Genomic DNA, 22,220 nt, shown 5'->3' with positions numbered 1-22,220 from the left:
TATGGGACATTTCTGCCCCTAAGACCCTATTGGACAAGGACTGATATGGGTGATTGAGGAAGGCCAATGGGAGAAAAAAAAAAAACACATCTTTCTGGACCCCACATTGGTACCCTCCCCACCTTAAAGGAATAAAAAACCTCCATAGGACAATAGAGAAAGTGGGCTCTTCTTCCCCCTCCCAGCAACCCTGGGAGCTATTTGCTTTCCTTTAATAAAGAGTTTGCTTGCTTGCCAAAAAAAAAAAAAAAAAAAAAAAAAGTGTTGCAAAAACACCAGTGTGAAGTATTGTAGAGACTAGAAGAATGAGAGAGAGGATTGTGAAGCTAAAGATCCTGTCAATGACCCTGCTGCCACCTCTCCCTTCTTTTTGTGGAATTCCATCTGTACTACTCCATAACATAGCAGCAGGCACCAAATTAGGAGCTACATTTTCTTAGCACCTCTGACCTCTCGATTGGCCCTTAGTGGGATGCTGCAATGTTTGCCATCACCTTTGTGTCCTCCCACCCTACCGACTCCCTCAAGTCTTGCAATTTAATCCTTGTCAAACTTAAACTATATTCTGATAGGCATGCTTGGGCTGGCTCATCACTTAGATTAAGCAGGTATTACTTAGAGGCTCTGATCTTTCAGTACAGCTGCATGCTCACAATGACCTCCCAAACTTTCCTGCTTCCATGATTGGTTTTTACTCCACTAGTCAGAAAGTACAAGGCTACCCAAACCTTCATGTTACACTTTAAAGACAATGCCTTGCAGATGCCAACATAATTTATGCCCATTATCAGACTATCACATTAGCAATTCCATTACCTGGGCCAGGGATCCAGAGGAAGTACATCCTAATTAGGATTAAGGAAATGGCAGGAAGGAAGGGGAAGTCAGGGAAAGTGTCCCTGGGCCAGGCATAGGCATCCAGGAGAGCAGGAGAGGAAATGCCAAATGTCAAAGGAAAGAGAGAATGGGCATAGGATGGACAAAGAAAGTATGATTCATTTCTCAAGTTTTGTCCCTGTTTTCCAAAGTTCTTCCATTTTGACTTGAAATTCCTACCTGGGCAGCGTTTAATGGTATAATTTTTTCTTCTCTCTGATCTAATTCCTCATTTTAGTAGACAAAGGGTCTCCCCCAAAACGCCCTTTTTACCTTTGTACGTGAGATTTCATCATGAAACTCGCTCTTCTTCCCGCCTCCACTATCCCCAATAAATGCTCAATGTAAAGTTAAACTGATTGGGCTAAAGGTCAGTCACATTACATTTGAATAAGCACAGGGAATATCAAAAACAGCAGGAAACACAGCACAGATGTCTGTAGCTACACTTTGATAAGCCCAGCAGCTGTGGCCATTTGAACTCTCTCAGGGGAATTAAAAAACTAAAATCCATAAAACAATCTTCAGGCGATAACACTGAGTCTGCCTCTCCACAGAGAATGGGAATCAGTGGAGTAAGACTTGGCATCAGTGAGCTTGGTACCGAATCTAATTATTTGCTGGTGTGAAGTCGTTTTGGGAAATGTAACAATTGGTATTGACTTTTAAACAGTTCTGTACCTATTTATTATTTGACCTCATTTAACAATTCATTTCTCAGAGTAACTATTATGAACAAAGCCAAAAAATGGGGGTTGAGGGGAAGACAAGTTTTATCTGTTTGTTGCAAAAGGGACAAAATGGAACCAAACTCTTACCACTATTGAATTACTTCTAGGAATCGGAAACCCACTCCTTTCTTGACATGAACTGCAGAGTCTAAATGTCAGTTTGATCCATTAAACTGCTATGTTCTACTGGTGTGTTTATCCTTTACCCAAGAATTTTGATTTTAAAAATGAAAAAGCAAAGAAATGTTTTAGCAAAAAAGATTATATGTAATTCTTATCATAAATTGTACTTGAAATCCAGTAGCAACCAACCTATTACTGCTTTCCCCTGCTAGAGATCACCTGTAAGGAGTGGAGAAACAGTCAAAGGTAGCAGAGATTTGTGTAAACACTGTCCCATTCAATCCAAGTTCACTTCAGCTCACCAAAACCCTTTTCAAGAACGAAGACTTTACAAAACAGAGCTGTGACTATTCACTACCTACTGATAATAGCTTTAGTGATCAAAGTCCATTGATTGAGCATGTATTAAATATCAGGCCCTATTCTAGGCAGCTGTATTTACATTACATATGGCAAAGCTAATTTTAGAAATAAGAAACATGAGCCTCAGAAATGGTAAAATACTAGTCCATGACGTCAAAGCAACTAAAGGGCAAAGGGGAGATGGAACTGTGGTTCTGTAAGACCCTAAATCTAAGTTCTTTCCTCTCTTTCGGAAAGGGCCTCAGAGCCACCAGCACATGTTTCTGACATCCTCAGATCAGCATAGCGGAGAGTAAATAGCCCAGAGTCGTTCGAAGCCCCATCTGCTGAATAAGATGAGGAATCAATATTGATTTGAATAAAAGATAATTATTTAGAAATGAGACTATTTTTTGTTGAATCTTCCACAGATTTTGCTTCTCCCTTCACTTGGAACAAAGGTAGTATTTAGAAGAGTACCTTAATGTGCCTTTCTCATTTGCTTTCCTGAATACAAGACTTTCCCTCCAGCCTTGTGCTGCCACTAGAGGCATTTGTGTGTTTGATGGTAGTGGTGGCTCCAGAAGGCACATAAAGAAAAGGAAAGAGTTAATACTCAGCTTTTAATATGTGAAATAAGATTTTGCAGAAAGATGTTATTCCTCCAACAGGCTATTTTCTCAAAACAAGACTTTTTAAATTCCTTTACTTCTCCCTGAACATATTAAGAATGAAGCATGGAAGCAGCAACTCAAAGGGTGAGGACTCCCCCTTCCACAAAGGCATCTAGATCCAGAAGTTTGTTGTCCTGCATTTAGAGTAAAAATATAGGTCAGGAGAAAAACCCTGACCCTCTGATCCTGAGGGATAGTGAGAAGAAGGGAACCAGAGGCTAAGGACTCCTGAGTTCTTATTTTTTCTCTTCTTGGGGCAAAGCTTTAAGATATATTAGTTATGGAAACACAAACTAAACTGTTGGGCATATACAATGCAGGGAGCGATACCACAGAAAGGAACTAGTCTTTGTTCCTGTGTACCCTGGTTCTGAGTCAGAGGCCTTGAGGGATTACTCTGGAATTGATGAGATGACCTCATAGCAGAGATTTGGAGTGGACCCCTCAGGCCATGGTTCCAGCTGGAGCCACTTGAGCCCTGATTGGTAAGGATGCAAGAGGCAGGGTCTACAAGAGTAAGGGGTTGGGGAAGTCAAGTCAGCCAAGGGCCCTAGACCAGGGGTGAACAAATTATGGTTTGTGGGTCATCAAATCTGACCTATTTTGTAAATAAAGACCCGAATATTTACATGTTGTCTCTGGCTGCTTTTGAGCTGCAGAGTTGGGTAATTAATTGTAACAGTGACTTTAGGGTGCATGCCTTAATGGGAAGAGTTTTCAAACCTCTGCCCTAGACCTTATGAAAGGCTGCAGGACAGGCCGCAATGAGGCAAACAAGAGAAGGTACCTTATAGATCAGAGGAGCCAGAGGATACCAAAAAAATCCAAGGAGCTGGACTCCTTTTCTTAGTCATAAGGTCATAAAACATAAGCCAGTCCCCTCCCTCCATCTACCCAGAAACTATTCTGGAAAGGAGATGGAAAATGGACCAAAGACTGAATGAAGAAATTCAAGAGGCTAAGCATTTTTACCTAGGCAGAGCATTCTATATTATTTCATTAGATTAGCCTGAATATAGTTTCTCTAACTATATTTGGCTTCATGATACATGCATGGGTTGAGAAACACGAGGAAGTCCAGATCAGTCATAGATATATAAATTACATTTTCTCTGAACATCACATTCTGTGACTTTTACAACCCACCTGCTGCATTATAAATTACGAGACCTAAGAGAAACCGTAGAGATACTTTAAACATCTTCTCTCATTGTACAGATAAGGAAAGAGTGTCCCTGAAAGACTGTGTTCCTTAGTTGGACAGAGTATGAAATGAGAATGGCATCTACATCCCTGGTCCATTGGTTCTAAATGGGAGGATTATTAGTGCTGAATCCTCAAGGTCTTGGTAGGAAAAAGCACAGTCAAACATCAAAGCAATAAGGAGAGGTTGATAAAGGAATTGTTGACAAGGTGTGGCCAGGGTTTAGGTACACCAACAGGGAGGACGTGGTACTCCAAGGCTAGCAACAGTGGGGGTGTTTACCACTCAGGGGCTGGGGGGAGGGGAGGGGCTTCTCATAGAGAGAGATGGAGAGGCTTAGGAGAGGAACAAGAGTGGAGGGCTGCAACTAACTCAAATAGCCCTTTAGGGGAAAATACAGGGAAATATACTTACTGACTTCATTCTCTTTCTACATTTTCATCTTTCTGCTGGTTTGTTCCGTGAGCTGAATCCAAAGTACACAGAAAGCTGTAAAATTCAGCCTCTCAAGATAAAGAAATGAATGGTGATGGTATCTAGAGGAGAAAATAGGAAAAAATTGAGCACCAGCCTATAAAACAATTACATAAATCAGTGCCTTGGAAGCATGCCTGGCATGTGGTAGGTGCTCAAGGATTTTTCAAATGAATGGCTAGATTAAATAATTATACTATTGATCAAGCCATCCTTACAAACCTCTGTGTGATTCTTGCCAAATACAACATCCAGCCAACAGACCATCCATCACAACAGAAAGGTTATATTGTTTTTTTTTTTTTTCTTTTTTTGGCTGCCCCATGGCATATGGAGTTTCCTGGCCAGGGATCAGATATGAGCCACAGTTGTGACCTATGCCCTACACCAGTGGCAGTGCTGGATCCTTAACTACTGTGCTGGGCTGGGGATCAAACCTATGTTCTGGCAATGCAGAGAACCACCCATCCCATTGTGCCACAGTGGGAACTCCTGTCCCAACAGAAAAGTTATAGAGAGACATCTCTTCTGCACAACAGAATATGGTGTGCTCCCCTAGCTATAAGTGTTATCAGAGGTAGGTTTTAGGTTTGTAATTGTATTAGTTTTCAATTGCTGCATAACACACTACCACAAACTTACTTAACAGCTGAAAACAACACAAATTTAGTATCTCTATGGGTTAAGAGTCCAGGCATAATAAAACTGGATTCTTTGCTCAAGATCCCACCAGGCTGAAATCAAGGGATTGGCTGAGCCTGGCATCTGGTCTGGAGGTTGGGGACCTCTTCTAAGCCCATTCTGGCTGCTGGCAGGATTCATTTCCTTTCAGCTATAAGACTGAGGCCCCCATTTCTTGCATGGGTGTTGGTTGGAGTTGCTCTCAGCTCCTAGAGGCTGCCCTCAGGTGTAGGTAGCTACATGGATCTCTCCATAAACCCTCTTACACTTCCAATCTTTCAGATCAACCTACACAATCTTCCTCTTGGTTAAAAGAAGTCAATTTATTTATTAGTAACCTAATATCTAATATCTCATCATATTCACAGATTCTGCCTGCCCTCAAAGGGAGGGGATATATAGGGTGTGTGTTCCAGGGGGGCTGGAATTTTGGGAGCCATTGTAGAATTCTGCCTTCCACAGTGATGAAAGTTCTAAGGCTCTTCAAATTCCCAAGATTTTTTTCCCCAAGTAAATGGTCTGTTTACATTTGCCATACTGACCCAGAATCTTTAAAGTCTAGAGTATTTTGTTTTGTTTTAACTTGGGAATGTTGCTGGGCCATTTGTATTTTCTTTTCTCTTTTTTCTTTTTTAAATAATTAAAAAAATTAAAGTATACTTGGTTTACAATGTTGTGTCAATTTCTGCTGTACAGAAAAGTGACCCAGTTATACATATACATATACATATACATTCTTTTTCTCATATTATCTTACATCATGTTCTATCACAAGAGATTGGATATAGTTCCCGGTGCGGTACCATAGGAGCCATTTGTACTTTCACAGATGCATGTTGAGGAGGCTAGGGTATTGGTAGCCATGCTTGCATTTTAGGGTCACTTCTAATGAAGGAGCTTGGTGGATCTGATGTCATTCACAGAGGAAGAATGAGGAGAGAATGGGTGCCATAATTTCTGTAAATATGATTTCATTTAAAGCACCAAATGCCTTGTAGATTCTGATTGTATTTCTTCAAAACTTCACAAGCATGGAAGCCAGTGTCTACACTAGTTTGTAGACAAAACTATGAAAAGTTAAACAAACTACAGACCATTTACAACTAAATCAAGATAGCATTAATAAACCAAATAATGGTTAAGTTTAATACCAAAAATAAAAGTATCTTTCACTCTTTCCTGAATGAGGTCTCTGAGATAGAAGCAGTCATGCAAACGACCACCTTAGACTTCTTTAAAAAGATTTTTTTTTTGTTTAAAAATGAAGAAAAATTCCTACTGATAAATACTTTAGGGATTCAACTCCAGAACTTTACCCTCTTTGTATATTAAAAATCAACATGGGAGTTCCCATTGTGGCACAGTGGAAGCAAATCCGACTAGGAACCATGAGGTTGTGGGTTCGATCCCTGGCCTCGCTCAGTGGGTTAAGGATCCAGTGCTGCCATGAGCTATGGTCGGATCTGATGTTGCTGTGGCTGTGGTGTAGGCCAGCAGCTGTAACTCTAATTAGACCCCTAGCCTGGGAACCTCGGCATGCCTCAGGTCGGCCCTAAAAAGAAAAAAAAAATAAACATGGGTCTCACACAAGGTGAGATATTTGATTGTAGATATTTTAGGACTCTAAGGAGGAATGTATCAGACATACTCCATTAAAACTTTGATTACATTTTCTCTTTGGATTTTGCTTGGATTTTAGGAAAAAAGCTGAGGCATTTCAAGGGTTTCTTTCAGAATTTTTGCTGCCTTACTGAGGCCCAGAAAAGGAGGCAGAGGAAGCTGTGAGATGGTTTTGGTAAAGTCCCCATTGGAGCTGACATTTTGGCATGGACCCATTTTGTAACTGTCATGATCACTTCTTCAGTAAAAAGTGGTTGCAGTTTGATCAGGGTATGAGGAGGTGAGGAGACATTGCCCTGCTTCTTCCAGTGAATTCCCCGTCCCCCCTCACTGTCCTCCTCTCCCACCACCCCTATCCCCTCCATATCAGGCATGGGAACCACAACAGAGAGAAGAAAGAGGAGAACAGGGAAAAGGGAGCGAAGTCCAGCAGGAAGAGCTGGGAAAATCACTCAGAAATGGTTTTTATCTCCTCAGAGATGGAATGAAGAAGGTCTTCAAATACAGAGCTGGAGAGTATTCCACCTGGTTCCACCACTGCTCACCTCTCAGATTCAATCATGTTCACCCGCTAAGTCAGAGAATGACACCATCGCATAATGCTGCTGTTGAATGCTGGGAAGAGTTAAGAGGTTTAGGAAGTTATACCACAAGGGCAGATGACTTTTGGAAAAGCGATTCAGGGAGCTTTTCTATTACAATCTAGACAAAAAATAGATTTCCTAGCGCACCCCACCCCCACCCCTCCCAGTTCACTTTTTCTTTCATCTCATTAGGCAGAACTGGGTCACATGTGTCCCCCTAGATGCAAGAAAGTGGTTTTAAAAAAAATAAATCCTGGCACATGGCTGCCACAATCAAAATGGGACACTGTTAATATAAGACAGGGATTAGCAAACTTTTTTCTGTAAAGGACTATATGGTAAATATTTTAGGTTTTGTAGGCCAGATGGTTTCTGTTAACAACTGCTCTGTTCTGCCCTTGTAGCATGAAAGTTGCTATAGGCAATACATTGTAAGGCTGTGTTCCAATAAAACTTTATTTATCAGCAAAGGCAGCAGGCTGGATTTAGCCTGTGAACAGTTTGCCCACTCTTGATGTGGGAGAAAGATATTAGGTAGGCACCTAGCAAGGTCTCCCATCCTACCTGTCTGTCTATTTTTAAGAACCGTGCTTCACACCTTTTCCCCATCCTGCTTTCTAGTCCTTGAACACACTGAGAGAACAGGGATCAGCAAACATGGCATTTCACAGTTGGAGGAGGGTCCAGCTTCAGGGCTGTCACAAGACTTGGTTTCTAACCCTCTCCTGACACAGGTGTCTGTGATTCTATGCAAAGTGGAACACAGCTACCTCCGCATCTTTATCATGTCATTTACTTAAGTGCAGGAGGGCCCCACAGTGCCAGAGTCTAGAAGTTACAAGCAAAAGTGAAGAAGTGGCTGTCACAAGAAGACAAATGACTGCCCTCTGAAGTTTTGATTTGGATCCTAAGTGACAAAACCAAACCAACAAAGGAAAGTTGGTAATTTTCTCTGCGGCAGAGCAGCTACCTGGCGAATATCTCTTTGCAACCACCAACCCTTGGCAGAGGTTGGAACAGCAGCTATAATTATAAAGAGCAGGGAGGAGACTGAAAATCCCTTCTGAGTGGCAAAAATTCTGAAAATCAAGATAATTACAACACTAGCTCATCCTGATTTGCTTGGCTATTTATAGATGAGGAGAAGCTGATGCACAGAGAGCTTTTGCTTTTTTTTCTTCTTCTTTTCTATTTGCATTAAATCCTGTGTGGCTCCTCTCTGAAATGTGTGCATATGCTGCGTCCATGTGAGATGCCACCACTGGCACTTGTCATAAGAATTAAATCCCTCTCAAGCTTGTTTACAGCTCAGCACTTGTCATACTGCTCCCTTGAGCTTCATGGCTGGTTGGGTTCTTTTTTTCCCCAGCTCTGCGGAAGATTTAATTTCTTTTTTGTTTATGTGTGTACTTACCCTTGCAGGTGCAGGAAAGAAAAAATTGCTGTGCCCAGATGTTTTGAAGCTGCAGTAGCATACATACAACTCAGATTAAACAGAAAAATTGCATAAGATAAGGCAGGCGCTTCAAGTACATTATTCTATAGGGTATTTAACAAACCTATCATGTCTTCTTGACAACGAGATTCTTGAACACAACTTTAGGAACAGAGGAATATTTTAAAGCATCAACAGCTCAATTCATTTATAGATGACTTTACAATGAGATCTGTCATTTTTGAGTGGGATGCATTACATTTACTCCATTTTCAACTTGGAAAATATCTTCCTGGTTCAGAACAGTCTGGGAATTGGGTGGAAACATTGCCTATCAGGCTGTCTCAGTTCATTACCAGATTAGTTAGACCTCAGGGATGGGAGGCCAGATTTCACCTTACTTTTGGATCACAGCAAACATAAGCCAAACACAAACAATCCTCTTGCTGCTCGTTGAGCTCTGTGCTAAAATGCAAAAGCCCTGCCCAAGTTGCAGATGGAAAATGCTTCTGTGGCCCCTCAGTTTGGATTTTCCTTTCCCCAAGGTGATGGGCTAACTGACTTTGTACATAGCAACTGTCAAATGGGGGGAGGAGTTCATCTCAGGAGAGCTAATGCTCAAAATTCTCCAGACTCTGCTTCATTAGCCAATGGCTGAAACAATTGTTTCCCATTGCGTGGAGGTAGCTCATCACCTTTGGCAGTAAAGGGCCAAATAACCCCTCACAGTTGAAGCCTAGGTCATGATGCTTGTGGTGAAGGCTATACAGTATACCCCCCAACCCCCATCCCCACACCTGCTGTGTGACATCATCCCCTCCAGGGAGCATGTTTCTTTCTTTCTTTTTTTTTTTGGTCTTTTTGGGGCCGCATCCACGGCATATGGAAATTCCCAGGCTAGGGGTCGAATCGAAGCTATAGATGCTGGCCTACATCACAGCCCCAGAACATGGGATCTGAGCTGCCTCTGCAACATAAGCCATAGCTCATGGCAATGCTCGATCCTTAACCCACTAACTGAGGCTAGGGGTCAAACCCACATTCTCATTGGATACTAGTTGGGTTCATGACCACTGAGCCAGGGTAGGAACTCCTGCCTGTTCCTATTTTTACCTTGCCCCGGGGGGTATTGAAGAGTCCCCAGCTGATCTGCTTAAGACGTTGGTTTAAAAGAAAACTTCCATCTCCTTTTGCTCATGAACCCAAAGACCCTCAGTAGACTTAGGAAAAGAGTGCTGTAGGGAGGAAAGAGGTTATGCAAAATAAGAAAAAAAGAGACGCTCTCAAATTTTAATTTAAACACCAGTCCTGTATGCCCAGTTGGCAAAGTCTTTTATAGTCAATTCTTGGCCCAGCATTCTGCATTTGCAAGATCAGAGCTTATTAGCATCATCTCTTACCTCTGCCTCCCAATGCTGCCACCAGAGACAGTAAAAGTCTTAGACTACACAGACTGCAAGGCAAATGGCTCTTCCTTAACTACCACAGTGTGGGGTTTTGCTTGGACTGATAGACTTATATTCCCCAAGCCATACTGATAATATCAAACACTCTCATCATCTCAGTATCTTCTAGAACTCACAGTTAGAACACAGAGAATATATTAGAAATTTATATCCACTAAAATGGGCTGTGTGTGAAAGAAAAAATAATAATAGGATCCTGTGTATTTGGTTTCATACACAGTGATGGTGATTGATCAATTCTAGCAACAAAACCATCATAAAATTTAGTTTTCTCAATGTTTTTGCTCTTTAATTTGTTCAAAACACCTCATTAAACACCAATTATTCTTAAAGCAGTACAGATTCATCAAGATACAGTGAGACTTTGAGACAGAATACTAACTCAGGAAGTTAGTGTAGGAGCGTGGGCTCCGATACATTCTTTTGATATGGATATTGATTAATTTTGTGTCTTAAGGGCTCCAGGGAGAAACACCTCCACAGGCCCTGTTTTATTATAGGAAATGCGCCTTCCCCACAGACTTTGTTTACTATAGGAAATGTGAGTCTCTAGCCCACTCCTCAATGGATAAAAAAGGAATGAGAGGAATGGCGACTTAATCTAAGGAAAGAAAAGGATAAAGAAACCATAAAACTTACACAGGACATTTCCAACCCTAAAAGCCCTATTGGATAAGGACTGATATAGGTGACCGAGCAAGGCCAATGGGAGAAAACCACATCTTTCTGGTACCCCACCCCAACTTGGAGAGATAGAAATCCCTAAAGAACAATAGAGAAAAGTGGCTCTTCTCCCCCCTCCCAGCTGTCCTGGGAGCTATTTGCTTTCCTTTAATAAAGACTTTGCTTGCTTGCTGCCTGTGTGTTCTCAGAGTTCATTCTGCGGCTGCTGTGAACAAGACCCGGGATTCCATTATCATCTTTCCGGTATCGACTTTATAAGTGAAATCTGTGGTGGCGGTATTGGTTATTCTGCTAGTGTAAACAATTTATTGCATCTTTAGCAGGTAATGCTTTTAAACATAAACTTGTACATTGAAGCTGCAAACAAGCACCACTGTCCACCCCTATACTATGTGTGATAGGACCACAACCACACCAGTCAATAAGATGGTCGTGGTTAGACGTGGTCAGCTCCTCACTCTCACTGAAGTGTGAATCCAGGTGGCGACCTCAGCAGCCCAAAAGGCATATGCACCCGCCTCTCTGGATCTTCACAAACACTTACACAAACATACAAGACCACACTAGCCAGATCCAAAAGTTTATGTGAAACACTGAACACTTCTGCCAAGGATCAGGGATATTGTGTTGAGAAGTGACCTAGTGAGGTTACTGCATTTTTAATATGTTTATGAGATTAGTTTGAGCCTGGAGCAGAGCCATGAGGAAGGGAGTCTTTAGCTGGCAGACTCTCTTAGATCAGCAGAGCAAAAGAAGCTAGAAAGGAGCCTAGAGACAGAGGGTACTCTTGGGAAGGACGGAGGGGAAGTAGAAGGGAGAGAGAGGGACATTATATATGTACTGTGCCTACTTCAAAACTTTGTCTTAGAAATGACTAGGCCAGTCAACAATAATCAGAAGCCAAGATAAGATTAGCTGGAAGTAGCCCCATTACCTCTGAACCCACAAGTTCGGAGGGGCTAAAGCTTTTAATGCAATTGTTTGTTTCCTTTTTTCCTGTAGCATATTCTCAACCTCACTTTCCAGATCATCTTCCTGCCACTCTAATTTTACCTAAAACAAGTCACTTTTGTTGAATGTTTCATGCACCTCTGTGCCATCATATCTTGGTTCAGGCTGTTTGCTCTCTTTGGAAATCTCTTTGCTGTCCTCCATCTGAAAACTCCCACCCATCTTTTGGAACTGAGCTCAGAGGGGTTGACTACTGTGACATCTTTCTCGAGCACATCAAACAGTTCCTCCACTGCACTTCCAGTGTGTACCATACATGTTTATGGTCTTGTATTGGGATTATCTGGGTGTTACCCTCCCAACAAGATGGAACTCCTGGAGAACAATGATGGCATTTGTTCACCTCTATATCCTCAATGTTTAGCTCACAGTAGGCATTCCATATATATTTTTTATGGATGAATGGGGCACTGCAATTTTCAAAGAATGAAGAAAAGAGTGGGAAGAATGAGCAAGTGAGAAAGTTCCAAATGAGAATTTAATCAAAATTCCAACCACATTCTTAGAGAGATTCATCTATCACTTGCAAACATTTAACTCAAAACACTTCCATCCTTTCCAAATCAGAGATGTAACCAAGACAGTATGAGGTTTAGAAAAACCATAGCAAAAGTCCTGGGATTCTGGTAAATTAAAGATGGATTTAAACTTCAGTAAAGTACCAACAATGCTTGCTCACATTATTTCTTTGTGCATTTAATAGAGCGCTTACTTCTCAAAATCCAACTGTGGCTTGATCTTACATTTTCTTCTTACTTTCTTAAACATCTGTTAACCACAACACTGAGGTTGTCGGTCCTGGCTTCACCTTTTTTCCCTGACTGTTGCTACCATGGTGTAACTGCGGTTCTGCAGCTGCTACATTGACAGCCATGGCAGGGACTGGGGTTGGCCTCTGCCCCCTGGTTTTCTTTAATAGTCACACAGTTCTACATGCAGTGGAAGCCTCTTTCCTTCTGGCTTTCACAGCCCGTTGCTCACCCTGTCCTTGCAAAGCCCATCACTTCAAGCTAATAGGGTGTGCATATCTATCGCCCTCACTGGACTGAAAGTTCTGTGAGGGAAGGACCGTGTCCTACTGATTATCCTTTCTCTGACACTTGTCAGGGCCTGGTATTGGAAGGAAAAAATGAATAATGAATGATGAGTGAATGAATGAAAGTGTTCTCTTTAAAATTCTTTCTTGGCATTTTAATTAAATCACTCATCACTCCTATCAGTTATTATCCCTCCCATGATACTTCTGTTAGTGTAATTGGCTGCTTTTTTGCCTTCACCCTGGAAACAAGTAATCTTTCTTGATTATCAACAGCTCTGCTGTAATACAAAAATAGAAAAGAAAAATCTAGACATGGTATAAACGTGCTAATGGCTTCCTCTCTGAAAGCCATCTTTGTACATCTCCAAATCACATCTAATGATATTTGATTTCCTCCACTTCTTAGGCCAGTTGGACATGGTGTGCCCTGATTATGCAGCTGAGTGTATCTAATTCCATTAGCACCACAGATATAATGATACTGCATTTAAAAAAATACAACTTATATTTTTTCATAAGAACAGAATGTTTCTGCCTTTTTGAGTCTTGAGAGATGTCTCTTTGGGTTTTTTTTTTTTAATTGAGGTAGAATTGATGTACAATATTATATGTTACAGGTATGAAATATAGTAATTCACAATTTTTAAAAGTTATACTCTTTTATAGCACCATAGAATATTGGCTATATTCCCTGTGTTGTAAAATATATCCTTGTAGCTTATTTTATGTGTACTACTTTGTAGAGAGGCATCTCTTTGGAATCTCTGGGAAATTAGGCAATATACTGAAATTTTATCACAAGTAATAACAATGCCAAACAGATTCTTCTCACTTGAATTATCCACCTTGACCCACCTAAATTTAATCTCCATTTCCAAGTCAGAAAGCACTTAAGGGTGTGGTGAAATGAGAAATGAGGGCCTGAGCTCAGAGCAGGCTGAAGCTGAGTGGTTAACTGGCCACAAATGATCAAACTTCTTTCTCTTCAGGTCTGTAAAGCAAGGATGATAATATTAATTGCACAGGTTTCTTGTGAAAATTAAAAGAACCCTTGCATGTGTAACACTCTAAGCCAAATTTTGTGAAGTAGGCTTTTCTCTATTGATGTTAGTACCCTTCCTTTTCTGATCATCTAGCTTCCACCAGTACTTGTTTTCCCAAAAGAGTGCACCGTGGTGCCAGTATACACATACAACTTCCTGTAGCAGGGGAAGACTGGTGGTGCGTGCTTCCTACAGTTATACCCTTGAGGCAAACAATTTTAACTTACAATGAAGCAATTTCACAATGCTTTGATGTGAAGCACTCCGGGAATTTTGGCTCCTCTCTATTGATGGTGCCTTTGTTTCAGTCCAGAGATTTCTCTTCTAGGCTCAGCCTTCCTAATGACTAATCTTCCTACTTTACCCACATGCCTTTTCTCCTAACCCTCCAAATCTCTGGAGCAGGGTCTTTGCTTCTCCACCAGCCATGCTGGAAGTTGCTTTTGTTCCCAGCTCAGTCAGAGTCTTCCCTGGATTCTCCTCAGAAGAAAATGCTCTGATTTCCTGGTCCAGATTCCACTTTTCTAAGCTGCAGCCTCCCTGAGGAGTCTTTCCGCTCAGCTCTGCCCTAGCAAACACTCCTGTCCTCAGACCTTAAGACTGTACTTGACAGGCTATTCCTCCAACTTCTCCACTGGGTTATTTTGTTCAATTCTTCTCTAGAACTGTTCAGTTATCCCAAGAACATATTTTAGCTCATCACAGGCACTTTCATTCACCATTTGAATCTTGTCCTTCACAGGGGTAACAAAGCTGACCACAGTCAAAGGCATGTTTACAGCTAAGGAACACTCTTGACTCTGAGTTGTTTCTCCTCTTCCTTTACAAAGGTCAAACCAGTTCAGAGTGCGTATTTATGTTCTGTTATATCTATTACTTCCACCTTAAACTAGTTTTCTTTCAATTAACAGTCAGTTTGGGAGAAAGAAGATTTTTAAACTTAAAATGTTAGTTTTTCTCCTCTTGAAAAATGTTTTATTGTCAAAATTGCAAATAAACAAAAAGAAAATATGATACTACATAATCCCATAAACCAGACCTAACCATTGCCAACTATTTTGTTTCATATATCTTTCATATATATTGACATATCTGTATCTATGCTACAAAATCTCCATATAAATTTATTTTTAAAAAATCTTTAAGATACTGAAAATGTCCTGCCTCATGTTCAACTAAGTTTATCCCAGGATAAACATAGTCTGTTTTGGTTTGGGTGGGTTTTTGTTGGGGGTTGCTAGTCCAGGTGCTTATCATTTCCATATAAATTCTAGGACCAATTTGTCAACCTACTGAGATTTTTTATAGGAATTTTATTTACCCTATTGGTGAATTTAGGGAATATTGCCACCTTTATAGTACTAATCCTTCCAGTTCATGCAAAGAGTGTATATTTCTGTTTATTCAAGTCTTTAATTTTTCTCAATAATGATATATAGTTTTTAGGGCATAGGCCTTGCCCTTTCATTAATTTTATTCTTAAGTATTTTATTCTTTTGTGTATGCTGCTGGAAATGGAAATGTTTTCTTAATTTCATTATTGGATTGCTATATTGACATTGTACCACATGGCCTCGCTTATTGGTTCTAGAAAGTATTTTGTTTTGTTTTTACTAGATTGTCTGGAGTTCTTACAGGGTAGAAAGGAAGGAGATGATTCAGATTCTCCAAGAAGGAAAGTCCCTCCGTATCCCAATGTCAGCCATAACAGCTCTAGTTCTACCTTTTTGATATGGTCAGTTTTAGCATAAAAAAGTTTAATTATAAATACTCTATTTTAGGAGTTCCCTTCGTGGCTCAGTGGTTAACAAATCCGACTAGGAACCGTGAGGTTGCGGGTTCGATCCCTGGCCTCTCTCAGTGGGTGAAGGATCTAGCGTTGCTGTGAGCTGTGGTGTAGGTCGCAGACTCGGCTCAGATCTGGTGTCGCTGTCACTGTGGCGTAGGCCAGTGGCTACAGCTTCGATTAAACCCCTAGCCTGGGAACCTCCATATGCCGCGGGTGCAGTCCTAGAAAAGCCAAAAAAAACCAAAAAACAAAAAACAAACCCTCTATTTTACTCTCCTTTCATTTTGCAGATGAGGAAGCTAACTGATTTCAGACTCATTGAGAAAATTTGATTACTTTAAAACGAAGTGAAGCATTACAAAGGTAAAAAAAGGTATGACATAGATAGACAAAAGCAATAAGTGAATCAGTAAAATTGCAGCCAGTCTTATTCTTAATGAAACGTTTTATTCTCTCACTATAAATATCAACATCGGACAGATAACAATTCTTCAGCTTTATGCAAATTTCATAGAAGAAAAATATGTTGATTTGTCATTTTTTCTTATCTCAAATTCAAGCTGCATTTGAAAAGGTTAAAAGGCTGCATAATTACACTGTTATTAAATGTCACATGGCCCGATATTGTGCAGGTTAGGCCGAGTGGCTTGTAGCTCAAGTGATAATTATTTGCAACCTGCATATGGGAGGCCTCCAAGGATATTATTATTGAAGTACCAACCCTTTTCCTGACTTCACTGCTGTTAGTGTCAGCAAAGCCAGTGAAGCTCTGTCATGTCTTTCCTGTTTATTCAGTGGGTATGGTGGTATTTTAGCAATATACTTGCTTTTCATGTATAATTGTATACTTTTGAATTTGTATCTTCACATAACATTTTAATAATCCTTTTTATATGCATAGCTCACCCAAAGTGTATAATAAGCCAACTTGTTATTAACACTTTTTGGCAGAGAGAAGTTAGTGAAAGCTGAATACTAACAAGCAGAGAAACAAAGTCACCAGTACTCTCAATTATTAACAGAAGTAGAATTTATAACCCAGAGACTTTTTGACATAAGATCCAGGTAGTGAAAGGTCTTATTTTAAAATGGCAAGAGATTCTGAGAGCAGAAATGCTCAATTCCAAGTAAAGTGATGGCAACAATAAAAGAAAATAATATATATATTTAAAAAAAATGTATTTGGACAAGTCTGCCACTTGACCATGGGGGAAAAACTAATCAATGTTACACAGTAATTACAAGCCATTGAATTTTTTCCATTTACTCAACTGCTATATACTGTAGGCATTAGTGTCTTCGGTTGGATAAGAATAGGAGTGTTACCTGATTTTTTATACAGTGTAAGATGAAGGCTGCTGTTTTTAAATCTACCACTTTCTTGTTATGATATCAAGAGAGTATCAGGGTACAGCTGAAAAGGAGAAATCGGGCTGTTGCTTATATAAGATACTAGAAATTTAACACGACCTAAGTGTTTTCATTTAGGAACAGCATCAAGATTGGGGATTTTTACGCCTGATAATATACATCACTGTACCTCCCCATTGTATCTTAAAACAGAAAACTTATGCTCCAAGTTCTGAAGATACTTTTATAAATATATTGCTCATACAGAGAATCACACTATATCATAAATTACAAATGTAACACATGAGGAATATAGATATAAATGATGTATTTTCTTTTTTTTTTTTTAAATTATTTCCCCAATATAATCCTTTTTTCTACTGTGCAGCATGGTGACCCAGGTATACATACATAGATATGTTCTATTTTCTCACATTATCATGCTCCATAAATGATGTATTTTAAACTGATTGAAAAATTGAAAATAATCTCACCAACACTGTAGAATTTAGAAGCATTTTGATAGCATTGGGTGGCCCAAAGATCATTTGAAATCTATTAAGATTATGTGCATCAAAGCCTTCCTTTTCTTTTGATCAATTTCCTTACAGCAAGAAAAGATGGTTACCTTAATGCTATGGCTGTGTCCAAAATTTATTTTATGACAGTTTTTTTAAATTAATAAACCTTTCAAAAGTAGCTACTGTCTTTCTGTACCTTCCATGGGACAGAGAGCCACTGCTAAGCATTATACATTCTAAATGATGTAACCTCAAAGAAGCAGCATGCTCTATATAGCATCAAGGAGGTCAGGGGTGTGGGCCTTGGGGCCAAATCTTGGCTCTGTTCCTTATTAACATGTGAACCTGGGAAATTTACTTAATCTCCTCTAAAGTTAGTTTCATTAGCTTCACTGGAGTAATTATACCAACCCCATGGGATTGTTATGAGGATGAAAATGGCTACATATAAATGTAAGACCTGGCTGCAATTAGGCACTAAATAAATGGTAGCAGTGTAGTAACAATATTTTGCTCATCACTATCCGAGGACCAGGAGATAAAACCTCAGGTGAGAGGAGTGAAGAAATAGTGAAAGCTTCATCACATCTATTTCTTGCTTGCCCTCTGTCCTCTTTGTATTTCTCTATTGTAGTAAGAAGTACAAGGGGTGGAGGACACTCTGGAATGTTGGGAAGAGCCACAGCCAGGCTTTAGGCCTAGCTCAGGATTTCAGGGAAATAGGTGAAGCAGATCATTTTGCTTACTCTCCAGGCTAGCTCACCACAGTAGTAGAGCAGAGATGGAGTCAGAAGTTTTAGTTAGGAGTGTAGACTATGCCTAGGGCTGCGGAGTTTTCTGCATTGCATTTCCCAAGGCATCTGAGAAAAACAACCTGTGACAAGATGGGCTGCACATTCAGGACTCTCATCTTAGACAATTCTTACACCAATTAAATTAGTAATTTTTAAAAGTTCTAAAACCATGTGTAGGTGGGCAAGGGGACCTAGGTATACTTATACTGGAAACACTACAAATGAGTACACTTTCAAGACAGTAGATGGAATGAGAATTAGGAGAGAAACACAAAAATAATCATATTGGTCAAGACTTCCTTTATATTTAGGTAAAAAAATGCATTCTTCTATAACTTTGAAGGACTAGGGTTGCTGACATTATTGAAGATTGAGCTGTTGCCCATCTAAGGCCTATATCCTACATCTCAAGATCCAAGAGAAAGAGAGAGCTATCTTTCCCTCAACAACGTGGACACTAATTGGACACATGCTCTCCCACCAATAAGTGAGCCACTTGTCCAGTGGAATACAGGACAACGAGAGACTTGCCAGTGAAGGTGGATACCATGAATGACCACACTCTCCAGGTGACTCTCCACCTCAGGCACTCCTCAAAGTAAAGAGGAGGGTGGCACCAGATGACAGTGCATGGGAAAGAATCCTGCACAAAATAAAAGTCAGCATAATTCAGCATTTTAGTCATGCCCATGGCAGTGAGACTATTTTTCCTGAGATTATATCCTAAGAAGTAAGTTGAAACAGGGGTGGGCGCAGGTTTGTGTGATTACTATGCCAACACATTGTAGGTGTGTATGTTTCAACAGAATAAAAACAACCTGGAAATGGTCCACAGGTTCAAACACTGAGGAAAGGTAAAGGTACTTTGGAGTATGGTAATAATAAGCCATTTCATTCAATTCAATGTATTAAATATCAACAATGTGATAGTGGTAATACAAGAATGGATAAGACATGGGCCCTCCCAACCCCTAAGTGGTCACTACGTAGTGTTATTGATAATAGAAATGGGCATTTTTGAGTACCTCCTAGTTGATGGGCTGTGTGTCAGGAGCTGCATTGTTATACAATCCTTTGAGCAATATTTTGAGATAGGCACTTTTCTTCTATCCATTTTATAGAGGATGAAACTGATTTTAACTTCTTTAAATGTATATGGTTAATAAATGATGAAAATAGGACTCCACCCCAGGTTTTCTAATCCCAAAGTTCACACAGTAATAGGGTTTTACAATAAAATTCTAGGAGTTCCCATCGTGGATCAGCGGAAACGAATCTGACTAGTATCCATGAGGAAGCAGGTTCAATCCCTGGCCTCACTCAGTGGGTTAAGAATTCAGCGTTACCGTGAACTGTGGTATAGGTCATAGATGCAGCTTAGATCTGGCATTGCTGTGGCTCTGGTGTAGGCCAGCGGCTACAGATCCTATTCGACCCCTAGCCTGGGAACCTCCATATAGTGCAGGTGCGGCCCTAAAAAGACAAAATAAAAATAAAATTCTATATGAACACAAAGAGAATGACTATTTTATAGCTTCAACGAGTTATAATTTAACATGCAATAAGCTGAATACACTTAAAAGTATATAAAGTATAAACTTGATAAGCTTTGAAATGCACCTGTAAAGCCATCTGATCGCTTCTCTGTAATTATAAAGTGCAATTTCTAGAGTTTTAGATTTGCTTGACTTCTTTGACTCAGCCTGATTATATTGAAATTCATCCATAGTGTTGCATATATAAAAATCTGAGTTCTTTTTACTGCTGAATAGTATTCCATTGTTTGGATAGACCACAAAATATTTATCCACTCACCTGCTGAAGGATTTCGAGATCTTTTCAGTTTTAGGCTATTACAAATAAAACTATGAATGGTCTTATGCAAGTCTTTGTATGGACACAAGCTTTCATTTCTCTTGGGTGAATATACCTAGGAGTGGAAAGGCAGGATTCTATGGTTATAATAAAATTATATAATTTTTAAGTTAAACTTTATTATTTTAAGGTAATTGGAGATTCGAATGCAGTTGCAAAAAAATGCAAATATCCTGTGTTTACTCAGTTTTCTCGAATAATAAATCTTGCAAAGCTATACTATAATATCAAAACCAGGATATTGGAGTTACCGTCATAGCTCAGCAGTAATGAACCCAACTAGTATCCATGAGACCTCGGGTTCAATCCCTGACCTCGCTCAGTGGGCTAAAGATCTGGAGTTGCTGTGAGTTGCAGTGTAGGTCACAGACGCGGCTCAGATCCCGCATTACTGTGGCTGTGGTGTAGGCCAGCAGCTATAGCTCTGAATCAGCCCCTAGTCTGGGAACTTCCATGTGCCACGGGTGTAGCCCTAAAAAGACACAGCAAAACAACAACAACAAACACCCACCAGGATATTGACATTAAGAAAGTCAAAATACATAATGTTTCTATCACCACAAGGATTCTTGATTTTGTCCTTTTATAGCTACATTCATTTCCCTCCTTAACCAAACACTAATTAGTTCTCCATTTCTAGAATTCATTTCAAGAATACTATATAAATGGAATAATACAGTATGTAGCCATGGGGGTTAGCAATTTTTACGCAGAATAATTCTCTGGAGATTTATCCTGGTTGCTGTATATATCAATAATTCATTCCTTTTTATTGTTAAGCTGTATTCCATGATATGGATTAACCACAGTTTGTTTAACCACATTGTTTCCAATTTTTGCCTGTTACAAAAAGGCTGCTATATACACTCATGTACAAATACTGATATGAACATACTTCTTCATTTTTCTGGGATAAATATCCAGGAGTACAATTACATGGTTATATGGTACTTGCATAGTGAGTTTATGAAGACACTACCAAACTGTTTTCCAGAGTGGCTATACCATATCACATTCCCACCAGCAAAGTATGAGTGATCCAGTTTCTTCATGTCATGTTGCCAGTATTTAGTGTTATCATTATGTTTTCTTTCAGCCGATGAAAAGATTCATGGTAACTTTGGTCACATGCAAATGCAAATTAAAATTGCAACAAAATACTACTGTAGGCACACCAGAATGGCTAAATTTAAAAGACTGACAGTACCAAGCATTAGTGAGGTTATTGAGTAATTAGAATGCTCAAAATGTAAAACCACTCTGAAAACAGTATGTCCGCATGTTATAAAGCTAAATATACACCTACCACATAACTTTGTAATCCCTCTCCTGGATATTTACCAATGAAACATGAAAGCATACATCCATGTAATAATTGCACATGTATATTCATTTTTTTCATAACACCCCCAAATTTGGTTCAAATGCCCAAGTCATAAATGGATAAACAAATTGTAGCACATCCATTTAATGGACTAGTATACAATATAAAAAGGAATAAACTGAATACAGCAACACTCAAAAGATTATGATATATGAAAGAATCCAGATATAAAAGGTGATAATGTTTCACAAAAGGCAAGAATATATAGGGCCAGAAAATATATTAATTATTCCAAAGGCCTAGGGATGAAGTAAAGGGCTTTACCTCAGGAGGAGGAGAACTTTCAGGGATAATGGAAATGGAAAATTTTATAGTAATGTATGTGTTTGTCAAAACTCACAAATCATACACCTTAAAAGAATAAAATTTATTGGATATAAATTATATGTCAATAAATCTGAAAAAAATGTAATCAGTTTTTGCTATGGCAGTTGCAACTAATTTAAATTTGCATCCCACATTATGAGAACACCTGTGCTTCTATATCCTGCTAATAAGAGTAATATTAAACAAAGTTTTA

General features: G+C 39.6%; 1 protein-coding gene across 1 annotated transcript in view; it reads right to left on the bottom strand.

Annotated features, from left to right (window-relative positions):
- Positions 1–22,220, bottom strand: part of LOC146406348 (uncharacterized) — a 106,993-nt gene that overhangs the window by 36,690 nt on the left and 48,083 nt on the right. The window contains exons 3-5 of the transcript XR_014810957.1: positions 20,257–20,371; positions 13,800–13,935; positions 4,365–4,486 (exon numbers count right to left, since the gene is read on the bottom strand). The gene's annotated coding sequence lies outside the window, so the exon portion shown is untranslated. The remainder of the gene's footprint in view (positions 1–4,364; positions 4,487–13,799; positions 13,936–20,256; positions 20,372–22,220) is intronic.

The sequence above is a fragment of the Sus scrofa genome, chromosome 1, assembly GCF_054392235.1.
Source record: "Sus scrofa isolate SSC_HxYL_T2T_F1_AM1 chromosome 1, Sscrofa_HxYL_maternal_Yorkshire_Landrace_v2.0, whole genome shotgun sequence".
Taxonomy (NCBI): Eukaryota; Metazoa; Chordata; class Mammalia; order Artiodactyla; family Suidae; genus Sus; species Sus scrofa.
The sequence above is the reverse complement of the archived record's forward strand: the minus strand, read 5'-3'. Positions and strand labels throughout refer to the sequence as shown.